Below are 19,410 nucleotides of genomic sequence, written 5' to 3'. Positions count from 1 at the left end.
TAGTTAAATAATCATGCTATTTGTCCCGTTAGCTTTCTGTTCTCAACTAAAGCATTTTAGCCCCATATTTGCCTCTGGAATTATTTTTTTCTTGCTTTTATTATTATTATTATTTTTACCCAGAACTGTTTTATTTAAGGTATACAAACTTCATGCATTTCATAAATACATCTTTAGGAACATAGTGGTTCTTCCCACTGTACCTGCCCTCCCAGCTGATGATTACCAGGTTTGGTAAAGTCAGAGTATAAATTAATCTCATTTGGCATATCTGAGTTGAATACCCTGGATTCCTTTCCTTGGGGAATGATACATTGGGTATGTTAGACAAAGCAAATAAAAAATATTAAACATGAGTAGTAGAGAAAATAGGAAAAGAAGTTTGAGAGTGAGTACAAGCATCCCTTATGTATTCTCACTTTCCCAACAATCGGATCTTAGTAACTAGGACACAGTTGCTTTGACACCTCTCTCTCTCCCTCTGTCTCCAGATATCCTGCAGTTTGGCTGCCTGGCTTCAAGCCCCGCTGAGGAATTCTTGATGCCTCATTGTCATGTCTTACTAAAATGTACACGAAACTTGCAGAGCATAAACTTTCAGGCTTAAAATCTTCCCAGGTGAGAAAAGACTGCATTGGTTTTATTTGCATTTCTTGTTGACCTGTTCACCTTATCCTTTAGGCCATATGCTTCAATTTTGAGGGCTCAGGTTTTATCACTTCCCAGACAATTATAGATTACTATTGGTTTCCAAGACAGCTGGGTAGTGCTAAGCAAAATTTTCTGCCCTAAATGCTCACATAGCAGTATGACACTTCAGTGAAACAGACTTCCTTTATGTTTTAAAGTTATTTATTTATTTATCTAATTATTTATTTATTTTTAAAGGAATACAAATTTCATAAGTGCAGTTTTAGAAATAGTTATTCTTCATACCACACCCGCCCTCTCATCCATACTCCCGCCCCTCCACCTCCTCTCTCTTTCCCAGTCCCATTCTCCGTTAAGATTCATTTTCAATTAACCTTATACACAGAAGACCAACACTATACTAAGTAAAGATTTCAAAAATTTGCACACATATGCATATACACAAAAAACCCAAGAACTTGTTTTACAGTAAATCTCATAATACAACTCATTGAAGACAGAGATCCTGCACGGCAAGTTAGTGCACAGTGACTCCTGTTGTTAATTTAACAATTAGCACTCTTATGTATGATGTCATTGACCACCGAAAGCTCTTGACATGAATTGCCTGCACTATAGAAGACTTTTGAATCTACAAACTCCATCAGTATTTAGACAAGGCCATAAGCAAAGTGGAAGTTCTCTCCTCCCTTCAGAATTGAACTTCAATAAACATGGGGGTACAGATAACTCTTTTGTTTACTGATTTCATTTCCTTTGGGGAAATTCCCAGGAGTGGGATGGCTAGGTCATATGGTAGGTCTATTTTCAGATTTTTGAGGTATTTCCATACTGTCTTTCATAGTGGCTGTGCCAGTTTACATCCCCACCAACAGTGGATTAGGGTAGTTTTTCCAAACATTCTCACCAGCATTATTTGTTTGTTGATTTCTGTATGAAAGCCATTCTAGCTGGAGTGAGGTGAAATCTCATTGTGGTTTAGATTTGCATTTACCTGATGGCTAGTGATCCTGAACATTTTTTCATGTGTCTGCTGGACATTTGGATTTCCTCTTTTGAAAACTGTCTAAGTCCTTGGCCCATCTCTTAACTGGGATGTTTGTTTTGTTGTTGTGCAGTTTATTATTTTTTTTTGCCAGGCAAAGTTAGACAGTGAGAGAGCAAGACAGAGAGAGAGTTGTAGACATAGAGAGAGACACAGAGAAAGATCTTCCTTCTGTTGGTTTACTCCCCTAATGGCCACCATGGCTGGTGCTGTACCGATCCGAAATCAGGAGCTGGGTACTTCATCCTGGTCTCCCATGTGGGTGCAGGGACCCAAGCACTTGGGCCATCCTCTGTTGCCCTCCCGGGCCACACCAGAGAGCTGGACTGGAAGAGGAGAAACCAGGACTAGTACCCACCGCCCCATCCGGGACTAGAACCTGGGGTGCCAGCACTGCAGGGGGAGGATTAGCCAAGTGAGCCACGGTGCCAGCTGTGGAATTTCTTAATCTCTTTGTATATTCTGGTTATTAATCCTTTATCAGTTGCATAGTTTGAAAATAATTTCTCCCATTCTGTTGGTTGCCTCTTCACTTTGCTGACTGTTTCTTTGGCAGTACAGAAACTTCTTAATTTGTTGTAATCCCATTTGTTAATTTTGGCTTTTATTTCCTGTGCCTCTGCGTTCTTTTCCAGGAACTCTTTGCCTGTGCCAATGTCTTGCAGGCTTTCCCCAATGTTCTCTAATAATTTGATGGTGTCAGGTCATAGGCTTAGATCTTTAATCCATGTTGAGTGGATTTTTGTGTAATGTGTAAGGTAGGGGTCTTGCTTCACACTTTTGCATGTAGAAATCCAGTTTTCCCAGCACCATTTGCTAAAGAGACTGCCCTTGCTCCAGGGATTGGTTTTAGATCCTTGGTCAAATATAAGTTGATTTTGTTGAAGAATGTTCCTTCTATACCCAGTTTGCTTAAAGTTTTCATGATGAAAGAGTGTTGTATTTCATCAAATGCTTTCTATTCACCTGCCTAGATATTCATATGGTTTTTCAGTTCGTTAATGTGATGTATCACATTGATTGATTTGTGAATGTTGAACCATCTTTGCATACCAGGGATAATCCTACTTGGTCTGTGTGGATGGTCTTTCTGATGTGTTGTTGGATTTGATTGGCTATAATTTTGTTGAGGATTTTCGCATCTATGTTCATCAGGGATATTAGTCTGTAGTTCTCTTTATTGCATCTTTTTCAGATTTAGGAATTAAGGTGATGCTGGCTTCATATAAAGAATTTGGGAGGGTTCACTCCCTTTCCATTGTTTTGAATAACTGGAGAAAAACTGGAGTTAATTTTTCTTTAAATATCTGGTAGAATGCACCAGTGAAACCATCTGGTCCTGGGCTTTTCTTTGTTGGGAGTGTCTTTATTACTGATTCAATTTCTGTCTTGGTTATGGGTCTGTTTAGGTTTTATATGTCTTCATAGCTCAACTTAGGTAGGTTGTATGTGTCCAGGAATCTTTCCATTTCTTCTAGGTTTCCCAGTTTCTTAGCATAGAGCTTTATGTAGTAATTTCTGATGATTCTTTTTATTTCTGTAGTGTCTGTGTGACATTTCCTTTTTCATCTCTAATTTTATTGATTTGAGTCTTTTGTTTCCTTTTTGTGGTTAGTTGGGCCAATGGTGTGTCAATTTTGTTTATTTTTTTTTTTTTCAGAAAACCAGCGCTTCATTTGCTGATCTTTTGTATTGTTATTTTTTGTTTCAATTTGTTTATTTCTTCTCTAATTTTAATTATTTCTTTTCTCCTACTAGTCTTGGGTTTGTTTGCTGTTGCTTTTCTTGGTCCTTGAGATGTATTGATAGCTCATTTATTTGTTTTCTTTCCATTTTCTTTATGTAGGTACCAATTACTATAAACTTTCCTCTTAACACTGCTTTTGCTGTATCCCACTAGTTTTGATATGTTGTATTGTCATCTTCAGTTGTTTCTAGAAAGTTTTTGATTTCTCTTTTGGTTTATCCTATGACCCACTGTTTATTCAGGAGAATATTGTTCAGTTTCCAGGTGTTTGGATATGTTCTGGAAATTCCTGAGTTGGTGATTTCCAGCTTCAATCTATTGTGGTCTGAGAAGATACATGATATGCTTTCATTTTTTTTGAATTTGCTGAGACTTGCTTTATGGCCTAGTATGTGGTCAATCCTAGAGAAAGATCCATGTACTGGTGAGAAGAATGTATACTCTGCAACCATAGGATGAAAACTTTTGTAGATATCTGTTAGGTCCATCTGACCTATAGTGTTGATTATCTCTGCTATTCCCGTGCTGATTTTCTGTCTGGTTGATCTGTCCGCTCCTGAAAGTCGGGTATTGAAGTCTCCCATTACTATCGTATTTGAGCCTATGTCTCCCTTTAGATCCCTTAACATGTATTTAAATAGCCAGGAGTGCTGTGATTAGGTTCATATACATTTATAATAGTTACATCTTCCTGTTGAATTGATCCCTTAATCATTACACAGTGCTCTTCTTTATCTCTTTAAACAGTTTTTGTGTTAAAGTCTATTTTGTCTGGTATAGGATGGATACAGAAGCTCTTTTTTGGTTTCTGTCTTCATGGATTATATTTTTCCAACCTTTCACTTTCAGTCTGCGTGTATCTTTGTTGGTGAGATGTGTTTCTTATAGGCAGCAAATAGATGTGTTTTGTTTTTTAATCCATTCAGCCAGTCTGTGTCTTTTAAATGGAGAGTTGAGGCCATTTACATTCTAAGTGACTATCAATAAATAATGAATTTGCCCTGCCATTTTTTCCAAAAGTATTCCTATTGTTTACTTTGAATTTCCTTTGACGTTTCACTGAGAGATTTTCTTCCTTTACCTTCTTTCATAGTGATGACCATGTTTATATGTTTCTGTGTGCAGCACATCCTTAAGCATCTTTTGTAGGGCTGGACAGGTGGTGACAAATTCTTTCAATTTCTGTTTGCTATGGAAGGTCTTTATTTTACTTCCATTCATAAATGAGAGCTTTGCAGGTAAGTGTATTTTGGGCTGACAGTTTTTTTTTTTCTCTTACTACTTGAAATATATCGTGTCATTCTCTCCTAGCCTGTAGGGTTTCTGATGAGAAGTCCGCTGTGAGTCTAATTGATGGTCCTCTGAAAGCAGTCTGGCATTTTTCTTGTGCACATTTTAGAATCTTTTCTTTATGTTTCACTGTTGAGAGTTTGATTACAATGTGTCGTGGTGGCCTGGAAAAGGGGCAACCGGGACAGAATCCAGTGCCCCGACCGGGACTAGAACCCGGTGTGCCGGCGCCGCAAGGTGGATGATTAGCCTATTGAGCCACAGCGCCGGCTCCATGGTGAAGATCTTTTCTGTTCATGTTTAATAAGAGTTCTATGTGCTTCCTGTACTTGGATGTCCCTTTCTTTCTCCAAATTATGGAGGTTATTTCACTAAAAACACCTTCTAATCCTTTCTCTCTTTCCACACCTTCAGGAACTCCTAGAACCCTTATGTTGGGTCACTTGATAGTATCTTGTAGATTCCCAACAGTATTTTTTAGTTTTCTAATTTCTTCTTTTTCTTTTTCTGTTTTACAGTATAATTTCCTTTGACTTGTCTTCTGCATTGGATATTCTTTGTTTTGCTTCACTGATATGTTGTTAAGGGTTTCTGCTGCATTTTTTATTCTATTGAATTCTTCATCTCATTTTTATTTCTCTTTAACATCTCAATTTCATTGGAGAAATTTTGTTTAATGTCTTCAGTAGTTCATGCATTTGCTTCTGATTCCTTCTATGTAATGTTATGATCACTATTTTGAATTCCACTTCATTCCATTTCTTAAATCTCATCATTTTCACAATCTTGAAGTGTTGTGTTCTTTTGGGGGCATCCTGTTGTCTTCCTTATTCTTGTTTCGTGTGTTGATGCATTTGTTATTTGACATTTGCATAAATATTTTTTTTATCTTTTATTTAATGAATATAAATTTCCAAAGTACGACTCATGGGTTACAATGGCTTCCCCACCATACTGTCCCTCCCACCCACAACCCTCCCCTTTCCCACTCCCTCTCCCCTTCCATTCACATCAAGATTCATTTTCGATTATCTTAATATACAGAAGATCAGCTTAGTATACCTTAAGTAAGGATTTCAACAGTTTGCTCCCACACAGAAACATAAAGTGAAAAATAATAGATGATTTTTTTTAAATGATGATGAAATCAGATCAGACCTATTGTCATGTTTAATCCCAGTGAGAGTCAAGTTGGGAATTGATAATTTCTCTTTTTTTTTTTTTTTTTACAGAAGATCAGTTTAGTGTACATTAAGTAAAGATTTCAATCGTTTGCACCCCCATAGAAACACAAAGTGAAATATACTGTTTGAGTACTCGTTATAGCATTAAGCCTCAGTGTACAGCACATTAAGGACAGAGATCCTACATGAGGAGTAAGTGCACAGTGACTCCTGTTGTTGACTTTACAAATTGACACTCCTGTTTATGGCCTCAGTAATCTCCCTATGTACCAGTCATGAGTTTCCAAGGCTATGGAAGCCCCTTGAGTTCTCCGACTCTTATCTTGTTTAGACACGGTCATAGTCAAAGTGGAGGTTCTCTCCTCCCTTCAGAGAAAGGCACCTCCCTCTTTGAAGACCTGTTCTTTCCACTGGGATCTCACTCACAGAGATCTTTTTGCCAGAGTGTCTTGGCTTTCCATGCCTGAAATACTCTCATGGGCTTTTCAGCCAGATCCGAGTGCCTTTAGGGCTGATTCTGAGGCCAGAGTGCTATTTAGGACATCCGCCATTCTATGAGTCTGCTGAGTATCTCACTTCCCATGTTGGATCACTCTCCCCTTTATTTATTCTATCGGTTAGTGTTAGCAGATACTAGACTTGTTTATGTGATCCCTTTGACTCTTAGTCCTTTCATTATGATCAATTGTGAACTGAAATTGATCACTTGGAATAGTGAGATGGCATTGGCACATGCCACCTTGATGGGATTGAATTGGAATCCCCTGGTATGTTTCCAACTCTACCAATTGGGGCAAGTCAGCCCGAGCATGCCCCAAATTATACATCTCTTCCCTCTCTTATTCCCACTCTTATGTTTAACAGGGATCACATTTCAGTTAATTTTCAACACTTAAGAATAACTGTGTGATAATTACAGAATTAAACCAGTCATATTAAGTAGAACAGACAAAAAAAATACTATGAGGGATAATGTATTAAGTTGTCCATTAGCAGTCAGGGCTATGCTGATCAAGTCACCATTTCTCATAGTGTCCATTTCACTTCAGCAGGTTTCCTTTTTGGTGTTCAGTCAGTTGTCACCGATCAGGGAGAACATACGGTATTTGTCCCTTTGGGACTGGCTTACTTCACTCAGCATGATGTGTTCCAGATTCCTCCATTTTGTTGCAAATGACTGGATTTCGTTGTTTCTGACTGCGGTATAGTATTCTAAAGAATACATATCCCATAATTTCTTTATCCAGTCTACCATTGATGGGCATTTAGGTTGGTTCCAGGTCTTGGCTATTGTGAATTGTGCTGCAATAAACATTAGGGTGCAGACCGCTTTTTTGTTTATCAATTTAAACTCCTTTGGGTAAATTCCAAGGAGTGGGATGGCTGGGTCGAACGGTAGGGTTATCTTCAGGTTTCTGAGGAATCTCCAGACTGATTTCCATAGTGGCTTGACCAGTTTGCATTCCCACCAACAGTGGGTTAGTGTCCCTTTTTCCCCACATCCTCGCCAGCATCTGTTGTTGGTAGATTTCTGTATGTGAGCCATTCTAACCGGGGTGAGGTGAAACCTCATTGTGGTTTTGATTTGCATTTCCCTGATTGCTAGTGACCTTGAACATTTTTTCCTGTGCCTGTTGGCCATTTGGATTTCCTCTTTTGAAAAATGTCTATTGAAGTCCTTGGCCCATCTCTTAAGTGGGTTGTTGGTTTTGTTTTTGTGGAGTTTCTTGATCTCTTTGTAGATTCTGGTTATTAACCCTTCATCTGTTGCATAGTTTGCAAATATTTTTTCCCATTCTGTTGGTTGTCTCTTCACTCTCCTGACTGTTTCTTTTGCAGTACAGAAACTTCTCAATTTGATGCAATCCCAATAGTTGATTTTGGCTTTGACTGCCTGTGCCTCCTGGGTCTTTTCCAGAAATTCTTTGCCTGTGCCAATATCTTGAAGGGTTTCTCCAATGTTCTCTAATAACTTAATGGTGTCAGGACGTAGATTTAGGTCTTTAATCCACGTTGAGTGGATTTTTGTGTAAGGTGTAAGGTAGGGGTCTTGCTTCATGCTTCTGCACGTGGAAATCCAGTTTTCCCAGCACCATTTATTGAATAGAGTGTCCTTGCTCCAGGAATTAGTTTTAGATCCTTGATCAAATATAAGTTGGCTGTAGATGTTTGGATTGATTTCTGGTGTTTCAATTCTGTTCCATTGGTCTATCCATCTGTTTCTGTACCAGTACCATGCTGTTTTGATTACAACTGCCCTGTAGTATGTCCTGAAGTCTGGTATTGTGATGCCTCCGGCTTTGTTTTTGTTGTACAAGATTGCTTTAGCTATTCGAGGTCTCTTGTGCCTCCATATGAATTTCAGCATCATTTTTTCTAGATCTGCGAAGAATGTCTTTGGTATCTTGATTGGGATTGCATTGAATCTATAAATTGCTTTTGGGAGAATGGACATTTTGATGATGTTGATTCTTCCAATCCATGAGCATGGAAGATTTTTCCATTTTTTGGTATCCTCTTCTATTTCTTTCTTTAAGGTTTTGTAATTTTCATCGTAGAGATCTTTAACGTCCTTGGTTAAGTTTATTCCAAGGTATTTGATTGTTTTTGTAGCTATTGTGAATGGGATTGATCTTAGCAGTTCTTTCTCAGTCATGGCATTGCTTGTGTATACAAAGGCTGTTGATTTTTGTGCATTGATTTTATATCCTGCCACTTTGCCAAACTCCTCTATGAGTTCCAATAGTCTCTTAGTAGAGTTCTTTGGATCCTCTAAGTACAGAATCATATCGTCTGCAAAGAGGGATAGTTTGACTTCTTCCTTCTTGATTTGTATTCCTTTGATTTCTTTTTCTTGTCTGATGGCTCTGGCTAAAACTTCCAGATCTATGTTAAATAGCAGTGGTGAGAGTGGGCATCCCTGCCTGGTGCCAGATTTCAGTGGAAATGCTTGCAACTTTTCCCCATTCAATAGGATGCTGGCTGTGGGTTTTTTATAAATTGCTTTGATTATATTGAGGAATGTTCCTTCTATACCCAATTTGCTTAGAGTTTTCATCATGAAAGGGTGTTGAATTTTATCAAATGCTTTCTCTGCATCAATTGAGATAACCATATGGTTTTTCTTCTGCAGTCTGTTAATGTGGTGAATCACATTGATTGATTTGCGAATGTTGAACCATCCCTGCATACCAGGGATGAATCCCACTTGGTCTGGGTGGATGATTTTCCTGATGTGTTGTTGTATTCTATTGGCCAGAATTTTATTGAGGATTTTTGCATCTATGTTCATCAGGGATATTGGTCTGTAATTTTCTTTCAGTGCTGCATCTTTCTCTGGCTTAGGGATTAAGGTGATGCTGGCTTCATAGAAAGAATTTGGGAGGATTCCCTCTTCTTCGATTGTTCTGAATAGTTTGAGAAGAAATGGGATTAGTTCTTCTTTAAATGTCTGGTAGAATTCAGCAGTGAATCCATCTGGTCCTGGGCTTTTCTTTGTTGGGAGGGCCTTTATTACTGTTTCAATTTCTGTCTCAGTTATGGGTCTATTTAGGTTTTCGATGTCTTCATGGTTCAATTTAGGTAGATTGCATGTGTCCAGGAATCTATCCATTTCTGATAGGTTTTCCTGTTTGCTGGCATACAGGTCCTTGTAGTAATTTCTGATGATTCTTTTTATTTCTGTGGTGTCGGTTGTTACGTTTCCTTTTTCATCTCTGATTTTATTGATTTGGGTCTTTTCTCTTCTTTTTTTAGTTAGTTGGGCCAATGGGGTGTCAATTTTGTTTATTTTTTCAAAAAACCAGCTTCTCGCTTGGCTGATTTTTTGTAATTTTTTTTGGATTCAATCCTGTTAATTTCTTCTCTGGTTTTAATTATTTCTCTTCTCCTACTAGATTTGGGTTTGGTTTGCTGCAGTTTTTCTAGGTCCTTGAGGTGCGCTGAAAGCTCATTTATTTGGTACCTTTCCAATTTCTTGATATAGACACCTATTGCTATAAATTTGCCTCTCAATACTGCTTTTGCTGTATCCCATAAGTTTTGATATGTTGTGTTGTTGTCTTCATTTACTTCCAGAAAGTTTTTTATTTCTCTTTTGATTTCTTGAATGACCCAGTGTTCATTCAGGAGCATGTTGTTCAGTCTCCATGTGTTTGCATACTTTCTGGGGTTTCCTGAGTTGCTAATTTCCAGCTTCATCCCGCTGTGGTCTGAGAAGCTGCATGGTATGATTCTAATTCTTTTAAATTTGCTGAGACTTGCTTTATGGCCTAGTATGTGGTCAATCCTAGAGAAGGTTCCATGCGCTGCTGAGAAGAATGTGAAGTCTGTAGATGTAGGGTTGAAAGTTCTGTAGATATCTGTTAGATCCATTTGGGCAATAGTGTCAATTAAATCTGCTGTTTCCTTGTTGATCTTCTGTCCGGATGATCTGTCTATTTCTGAGAGTGGAGTATTGAAGTCCCCCAGTACTATTGTATTGGAATCTAAATCTCCCTTTAAGTCCCTTAACATATCTTTTAAATAGACCGGTGCCCTGTAATTAGGTGCATATACATTTATAATAGTTACATCTTCCTGTTGAATTGAACCCTTAATCATTATATAGTGTCCCTCTTTGTCTCTCTTAACAGTTTTTGTATTAAAGTTTATTTTGTCTGATATTAATATGGCTACACCTGCTTTTTTTTGGTTTCTGTTGGCATGGAATATCTTTTTCCAACCTTTCACTTTCAGTCTGCATGCCTCTTTGTAAGAGAGATGTGTTTCTTGTAGGCAACAAATAGTTGGGTTGTGTTCTGTGAGCCAGTCAGCCAAACGGTGTCTTTTAACTGAAGAATTCAGACCATTAATGTTCAATGTGACAATTGATACGTAGTGACTTTGCCCTGCCATTTTCCCGGAAATATTTTCTAGTATATGCTTTGAGCTTCCCATGTTCTTTTACTGGTAGGTGTTCTTCCTTTCCCTTCTTTCATATTGATGGCCGTGTTTCTGTGTTTCTGAGTGTAGCACATCTTTAAGTATCTTTTGCAGGGCCGGACGAGTGGCCACAAAGTCTTTCAATTTCTGTTTGCTATGAAAGGTCTTTATTTCACCTTCATTCACAAATGAGAGCTTGGCAGGATATAATATTCTGGGCTGGCAATTTTTCTCTCTTAGCACCTGTGCTATGTCTCGCCATTCCCTCCTAGCTTGTAGGGTTTCTGATGAGAAGTCAGCTGTGAGTCTGATTGGAGATCCTCTGAGAGTAATCTGACGTTTCTCTCTTGCACATTTTAGGATCTTTTCTTTATGTTTCACTGTGGTAAGTTTAATTACCACGTGTCGTGGTGAGGATCTCTTTTGGTCATGTTTATTGGGGGTTCTATGAGCTTCCTGTACTAGGATATCTCTGTCCTTCTCCAAACCTGGAAAGTTCTCTGCTAGTATCTCACTAAAAAGGCCTTCCAATCCTTTCTCTCTCTCCATGCCTTCAGGAACTCCTAGAACTCGAATGTTGGTTTTTTTAATAGTATCCTGTAGATTCCCAACAATATTTTTTAGATTTCTAATTTCCTCTTCTTTTCTTTGGTTTGACTGTATGTTTTCCTGTGCTCTATCTTCTAAGTCCGATATTCTCTCTTCTGCTTCACCCATTCTGTTTTTAAGGCTTTCTAATGTGTTTGTCATTTGATCTATTGAGCTCTTCATTTCATTTTGATTTCTCTTCACTATTACACTTTCCTGTTCTACTAGTTTCTGAGTTTCATTTTGACTCTTCCTTAAAATTTCATTTTCACGAGAGAGATTTTCAATCTTGTCCATTAAGGATTTCTGTAGTTCAAGGATTTGCTTTTGAAAACTTCTAAATGTTCTTATCATAAATTTTTTGAAATCCGTATCTTGCATTTCTTCTATCTCATCATCTTCATACTCTTGGCTTGGGGTGTTTTGCTTATTTGGAGGCATCATAGTGTCATCGTTGATCTTGCTCCCTCTATTTCTGTGTTTGTTACTCGGCATAGTTAATTCTTCTTGCGTCACTGTGCGCTTTTTTTTTTCTTTTTTTTTTTTTTATACTGTGTCCGTGTTAAGTGGACTGCCTGCTGTTGGAGGAGCCTTGGAGGCTTGAGATGGGTGCGGCCTGAGAGCTCTGCCTGTTTCTTCCTGGTTAAGGGTGTGCAAAGGTGACACCCTCAGGTTATGCGTGGTAAATCTCTCTCTTTTTATTTATTTATTTATTTATTTTATTTATTCAGGGGGTAAGTAACACCGCAGGGCAGGGCTGTGCAGAATTGATGGTATTTAGCTTCCAGTCTTTGGCTCCTCTGGACTCCCACTGGGTTGCCTAGGCTACTGAATTGTAGTGACTCAGTTCCTTAACTCTCCCCCATTGATATGTAAATCCAGAGAGGAGGCCTGCTCTTTGTCTCTTGGGAATTCTTCAAGCCTTGCAGCCTTGTAACCTTTGCAAGGTTAGGGGGAAGAGAAACCCCGAAGCTTTTTTTTTTTCCTTCTTTCCGGTAGTGAGTTTGCTGCACTTTCCGGCCCCCCTCTAGATTCTGACCCCCGTTTCCCCACCAATGTCTTGGGTTATTGAGCTCACCTCCCCTTCCAGCACCGATGTGTGGACTCGGAGCCCTGAGCGTCCCAAGTCTCCCCGCTGTTGTCTGTGTGGCATGCACTCCCCTTGGAGCACTGTCGCGCAGACCCTGGGGCTTCTGCGGCTCGGTCCCGTGACTTGGCTTCCACGCGGTGGGCGACCTTGTTCTCCCAGTAGGTCCTCCGATTCACGGCTGCTCCATCCAGAAGGGTTTCCCCTGCAATTTTTTTTTGGTTCTATTTTCTGCGGCTACCGTAACTCCCCTTTTATTAAACTAAATTTTCCCGGACTATCGGTGTGCGCCCTCACTATTCCGCCATCTTGGCTCCGCCCCCGACATTTGCATAAATATTCATTGGTTTCTTCTTTGCTTTCTTCTGTTGTGGCTTTTATTTTTATACTATGCCTCTGTAGATAAATGAAGTGTCTGCCTTCAGGGAATATCTAGAGGCATGTGGTTGGTGTGCCAAGGGAGCTCTGTTCGGTTCTCCAGGTTGTAGGGCATGTCTAAGGTGACACACCCAGTTTGACATGGTAAATCTAATTTTTTTTAATCAGAAGGGAAGTTTATTTTGCTCAGCTAAGCTCCTTTCCTCAAAGGAGTCCAGTTCCTGATTAATAGCCTCAGTGGGTATAATATTCATCTGCTCTGCCCCAAGGACCACACAAAGGACCTGTGCCATCCTCAATGTAAGCTCAGATTCCCCAGCAATGTCCCTCACCAGGTAACCAGGAAGCCCTGAGCATGTGGAGTCTCCCATACTGACTGCTCAAAGTCCCAGCCACATGGTGAGTCTTCTTACACATAGCCTCTGTTTTATTCACAGTCCTGGAACACAAGCCTCCCACAGTCACGAGTTCCCAGTCCCCTGTTCTCCCGACCATTGTCAGGAATCTCTGCTCTGCTGGTTGCTGGGTGCAGATATCAGGTGGTGCAGCTGTTAGGTATGTCCAAAATTGTGCCCTCTCAATCATTTGTTTCAGAATGCCATTTTAGGTGATCTGGGAGAGTGAAATGTTTCCCTCTTTTTTTTTCTCCTATACTTTGGCAGAGAAACTATCCCGGTGGAGCTCCAAGCTGAGTTTCCTCTAGGCTCTTTCTGAAACTTTTTTGCTAGTGGCTTGGGCTGCAGTCTGGTCTTACCTCACTCTCCAATGCTGATATGGAAGCTCTCAGCTGCTGGAGTCCTGAGCTGTGGGAGTCCACGCCTTCCATGTAGATTTACTGTGTCCCTCTAATTTGGGGATAGTTTCCTCTGCCATTTTCTCCCTAACTCTTCCCTGAGACTGCACTCTCTCCACTTTTTTTAACCTGTCTTCTAGACTAGAACACTAAGTTCCTTCTCTACTCTGCCTTCTTGGAAGCTCTCTTCTGTAATCAACATTCAGTTGTAATGCTGCTTTGGTTTGCATCTGTCCTGAGGGTCATAATTTAGCTGAAAAGACTATTGTGTGTGATAAAAATTGTTCAAAGAGCTGCTTTCATCATAGTCAAGCAACTTAAAGGGATATAATTTTAATGTTCAAAAAATCTTAAGTAATGAGAATGGAGCTCTGAGACAGTGAGCACTTAGTTTTTCAAATCTGACTTACAAATATGACTACCCTTGCCATATTCTCTGATTCCAGTACGTGAATAGATATGCATATATGTACACAGCTGTTTAAACTTTAAAGATCAAGCACTGATGCATGCAAGAAATCCACAGCAAATAAAAGCTCCTGATTATACATCTATTCCTAAAACTAATTATATATTTGTGCAACTAATATCTACAGACTTTATCGGGAATTAGCAAATATATGTATTTGTTGATCTTGACCTCTTTGATATAAAATTCAAAACTATTTGTGGAAAAGCAAACACATTTTTTATAATAATTACTCCAATCATGTCAGGATTTTTCTTACTTAAACCAATAACAACAATAATAAAAGCAGCATTAGGAACAGTAGCAAAAACTAAACCATAATTTTTGAATTTGAAAGTTTTTTTATGTAACAGAGATTAAAATGAACTATATTTTTTGTTCATGACTTATATGGACTTCTATGTGATAGAATAATATATTGTGCTACTAATGTTTACATCATTCTCACTGGGGTGGGTATTTTTTTTTCCTTCTCCATTTAGAAAAATGTAGCCAAGATTTTGTTTCTCTGCCATGGCATGGGTGGGACTAGAGCACTGTCAAAGTTCTGAGTCATTGAGAGCAGTAGTTTCCAGAAACTCAGACAGTAATCCCCTACCCAGTTGTTTTGATTTTTAAAAACATAATCTTCTGTGGGAATTCTTCAAGAGAAGTTCCAAAATGTGGAATAAGGGGAACAAAGCATCCTGGGGAGAAGACCATTTGGGGACAGATTTTCTAAGGTGTCCTGGAGTAGACAAAAATGGAACTCACTTTCTCAGAGGGCTCCTGATGGGGAATTACTAAGGAGTGGCTGTAGAGCCGAGGCTGTATATATCATTGATATCAACACAATGGTGAGTCTCCTGTGAGTGAATCTTGGGTCAGTAAGGCAGATTATCTTAAGTAGCACTCTGAATTCCATGCAAACAGAATGCTTAAATGGACTTGGAACATCTGCTTGATAGCAGGATTGTATTGCCTAAAAGACAGCATGAAAGATAACTGGTATAAACTAAGGGTTTGCATCACTCCTCAGTCCTAAAGGCAGTACTTAAGGCTAGGATTTTTTTTTAAATCCTGGAGAGAGTTGAGGGAAATGTCCCCAAAATGACAAATATGAAAGTTGGTGCATATTTTGAGTAGACTGCACAAATTAGAAATGTAGTGAAGTAAGATGGTACTTAAATGCAAATACTGTGGAATATAATTCATATCTATAACAAATACATCTAAACAGACTGTGGTTGTCAGTGAGTGGTGGTATCTTTCTCACTAGTCTTCTAATTTCCCCAATTTACTGTAGCTCACGTTTTGTTACTGTAAAACACTATCATTACCTGCAACTTTCCTACTGAAGAATAAGTACCACTGGTCCCTTTGAAGTACTATGATGATATTCCCAGTTGTTTTTATTTTATGAACACTTGGGTGATAAAATCAAATAAATTAAAGTCATTGCAACAGATTGGTGGGCTATGAGTACTGAAGTCTTATATCTTAAATATTTATTGTAATTTATTTTATGTAATGAATAGAATGACTGAAATCAGAGACTCGGAAGCAAACAATGGTATAATTTATATCCTATATTGTTGTCTAAAGGTGCAGTCATTCTGAAATTCCCAGAGAGCCTAATGTGACTTTAATACTCTGTTCTTTTCCTCTGCAACTTATAGGATTGGTTACTATATATTGTAAAATTTGTGCTGGTCACCTGGAAAACCTATTTGAACTTAGTGGAAAATTACCCATTGCATGACATGGACATAGGAATATCTACGGGAAAAGATTCCACAGCTAATCTAGACAATTTTATTTGTTGTCTCTTGCCTGCTGCACAATAAAATCAAAGCTACAAGCTTTGAGCAGCTGCATTTCTATTACTAGACCATATAAATAGTAAACTGTGCATTTTATATAAATATGTATCTCCAAATCAGGAAAAAATATGTTAGGAGCAGGGGTGCATTCCTCTTGCTTTTTGCCCATATTCTATCATCAAAGACATTAATTTAATAACAACAAAACAACAAAAATAATGTGCAATCCAGCTTCTGGTAGGGGACTAGTAAAAAAACAGAATCAAGTAATGGAGGAGTGTAAATTCCTACTCAGGAGTCAATATTTAGTATTTTTGGGTGCTGGACTGCCACCATACTTTGTAAGGATGGAGAATAATAATATGGAAGTGATATTTTAGTCTGGCAGTAGAGTGCAGAATAGATTGGAACATGAGAGAGATGAGAAGACAGGGAGACTACTTGGAAAGTGCTACTGAAATTCATTCTTGAAAACTATGACTTGTCTGGTAATATATACCATGCAATATGGATTTGAAATAGGTGCCACTGATATGCTATTCAGCTATTTGCCCCCTCAATTTCAAGTTTTAAATATTTTTTTCTCTAGTACAATTACTTGAATGCATGACTTCCCAAGTGTCAAAATACTGTAACTGTTGAGAAATAAAGGAAAACATACTATAATAACATAATTACTCCTTTTTATACAGCATTAATAATAGAACATAGAAAAATTCCATTGTAGTCTAATGTAAATTTTAAAAAAACATGAATTTATTTAAAAGAATAAATTAATTTCATGCTGGAGGTAGACTAAATTGATTTCAGGTAATAAGAAATAGATTTGATAGAATGTTATCAGATTGTAGAAGTGAGATTATGAATGTTCAATTTGGGTTATTGTCTGAGCTCAGCGTTCTTGGAACCTGAAATGAGGCCAGATTTATAAATCCAATATGTTACTAATGTAGTATGTAGTCATTTAGAATAACAAGAGTCACTAGAATAAGTCACATGACCTCCAAAGGTGTCAATTTTGCCATTTAGAAAAAAATGAGTAATCAGTTATATCTCAAATGACAGAGCTAATGATTCTTGCTTAGCTTCTTGAATACATTTATTTGGGTCAGTTTCATCTCCAATGTATATATGGAAGGGGTCAAACAAATATCTCCTAAATGAATAAAAAATTACACTCTGCATATGTAGACTGGTGATCAGTGCCTAGAGGATACACAGGATAGCTCCTGAAAGTTTATTGGCTTCTGACCTGTTACAGTTATCATCTGTAGGATTGTTTCAGAAACTTATTGATAGTTACGTGTTTGAATGTGGGGTCTGGATGGTTTTTGAATTCACAACCATAGAACTCCAGGAACTTTCAGTACTGCTTGTGTAATGAGGGCTTGTCTTACTGAATTTGGGCTACTGTAATAAATTGCCTTAAACTGGGGGACTTAAGCAACACAAAGTTTTTTTTTCTCTCTAGTTATGGAGGCTAGGGAGCCCAAGATCAAGGCAATGGAAGATTTTGTATCTGGTGAAAAAGTCCAGTTCTTGATTAACAGATAGTTGTCTTACCTCTGTGTTCTTTTATTTTTTTTTAAGATTTATTTATTTATTTGAAGGGCAGAGTTACAGAGGGGAGAGAGAGAGAGAGGTCTACCACCCACTGGTTCACTCCCCAAATGTTCACAAAGGCCACAGTTGGGCTGATCCAAAGCCAGAAATTTTTTCTGGGTCTCCCACGTGTGTGCAGGGGCCCAGGGACCTGGCCCATCTTCTACTGCTGTCCCAGGCTATAGCAGAAAGCTGGATCAGAACTGGAGCTGCCGGGACTAGAACTGGCACCCATGTGGGAGGCTGCCACTGCAGGTGGTGACTTTACCCACTATGTCATAGCGCCAGCCCCACTACTATATTCTTATATGATGGAAGTGGGTGGGAGAACGCCCTGGGGTCTCTTTTATAAGATCATTAATCCTATGTATGAGGGCTCCATTCTCCTCAAGTAATCATCCTCTTAAAGGTCCCACCTCCTAATGTCACAGTTAAGTTACGATTTCAAGATCTGACTTCTAGAGGAATGAAAATATTCATTCAATAGCAGGAAAGGAGTGATTAGTGTCTTTAAGAAATCCCTTGGAGCATAGGCATGTTCTGGGGCATCCTAGGTTTCCTAGAAAATCCAAATGAGGGTATACTACATTGAAGATGTGTGCTAGGCAAAGGTAAGAATTCATGCTGAAGCACAAATGTTTCAGGAATTTATATTGGTAATGATGAGGATGATGATGGAATGTCATAGTGTAAGGAAAAGTAGGAAGAAAAAGAAGAGGATGACCATGATGAAGAGAAGCAGCAGCAGCTAACATTTATAGAATTCCTACCACATGCAAATACTATGTTGTATGTTTTATATTTGTTATTTATTTATTTATTTGACAGAGTTATAGACAGTAAGAGAGAGAGACAGAAAGGTCTTCCTTCCGTTGGTTCATTCCCCAAATGGCCACTATGGCCAGTGCTGCACCAATCTGAAGCCAGGAGTCAGGTGCTTCCTCCTGGTCTCCCATGCAGGTGCAGGGACCAAGCACTTGGGCCATCCTCCACTGCCTTCCCAGGCCATAGCAGAGAGCTGGACTGGAAGAGAAGCAACCAGGACTAGAACCTGGCGCCCATAAGAGATGCTGGTGCTGCAGGCAGAGGAATAACCAAGTGAGCCATGGGGCTGGTCCCATGTTTTTCATTTAATCCATGCAATTGACCTGTGAAGTGGTGGTTATCATTAAAATCACCAGGTCACAGATAAAGAGACTATAACACAAAGGTGTTAACTGACTTGCCCAAGGTCTCAGATTACAATTAGAGAAGCTGGGATGCAATACTGCTCAGTCTAGCTTTAAGCTGAGAAAGCTTTCAGTTTACTTGTCCTTTTTGTTGAATCACTACAGTTTTCCATGTAAATCACTGAGAAACTGCAAAATTCATAATTACTCTATTTATTTGTAGTTAGTTATTTTATGTAAAATTTATTACTGACAATTTATTAAAAAGATGTGTCATTCCCATCAATTATTCAGTAGACAAAAATGGTACTGGGGCTGGTGCCGTGGCTCACCTGGTTAATCCTCCAACTGTGGTGTCAGCATCCCATATGGGCGCTGGGTTCTAGTCCGGGTTGCTTCTCTTCAAGTCCAGCTCTCTGCTGTGGCCCGGGAAGGCAGTAGAGGATGGCCCAAGTTCTTGGGCCCCGCACCTGCACGGGAGACCAGGAAGAAGCACCTGGCTCCTGGCTTCGGATCGGTGCAGTGCACTGGCCGTAGTGGCCATTTGGGGGGTGAACCAATGGAAGGAAGACCTTTCCTTCTGTCTCTCTCACTGTGTAACTCTGCCTGTAAAAATTTAAAAAAGGTACTTTTATAAAGAATATTTTGATTATTCCTGGAACCAAATTGTCTTTCAGAGAAG

General features: G+C 39.0%; 1 long non-coding RNA gene across 1 annotated transcript in view; it reads left to right on the top strand.

The window, feature by feature from the left end:
• Window positions 1-488: 488 nt before the first annotated feature.
• LOC127484903 (uncharacterized) overlaps window positions 489-19,410 on the top strand; it is a 72,532-nt gene continuing 53,610 nt past the window's right edge. Inside the window, exons 1-2 of the long non-coding RNA XR_007912128.2 lie at window positions 489-618; window positions 13,331-13,448. This is a non-coding gene — a long non-coding RNA (uncharacterized lncRNA). The remainder of the gene's footprint in view (window positions 619-13,330; window positions 13,449-19,410) is intronic.

Source organism: Oryctolagus cuniculus, chromosome X (genome assembly GCF_964237555.1).
Source record: "Oryctolagus cuniculus chromosome X, mOryCun1.1, whole genome shotgun sequence".
Lineage (NCBI taxonomy): Eukaryota > Metazoa > Chordata > Mammalia > Lagomorpha > Leporidae > Oryctolagus > Oryctolagus cuniculus.
The sequence above is the reverse complement of the archived record's forward strand: the minus strand, read 5'-3'. Positions and strand labels throughout refer to the sequence as shown.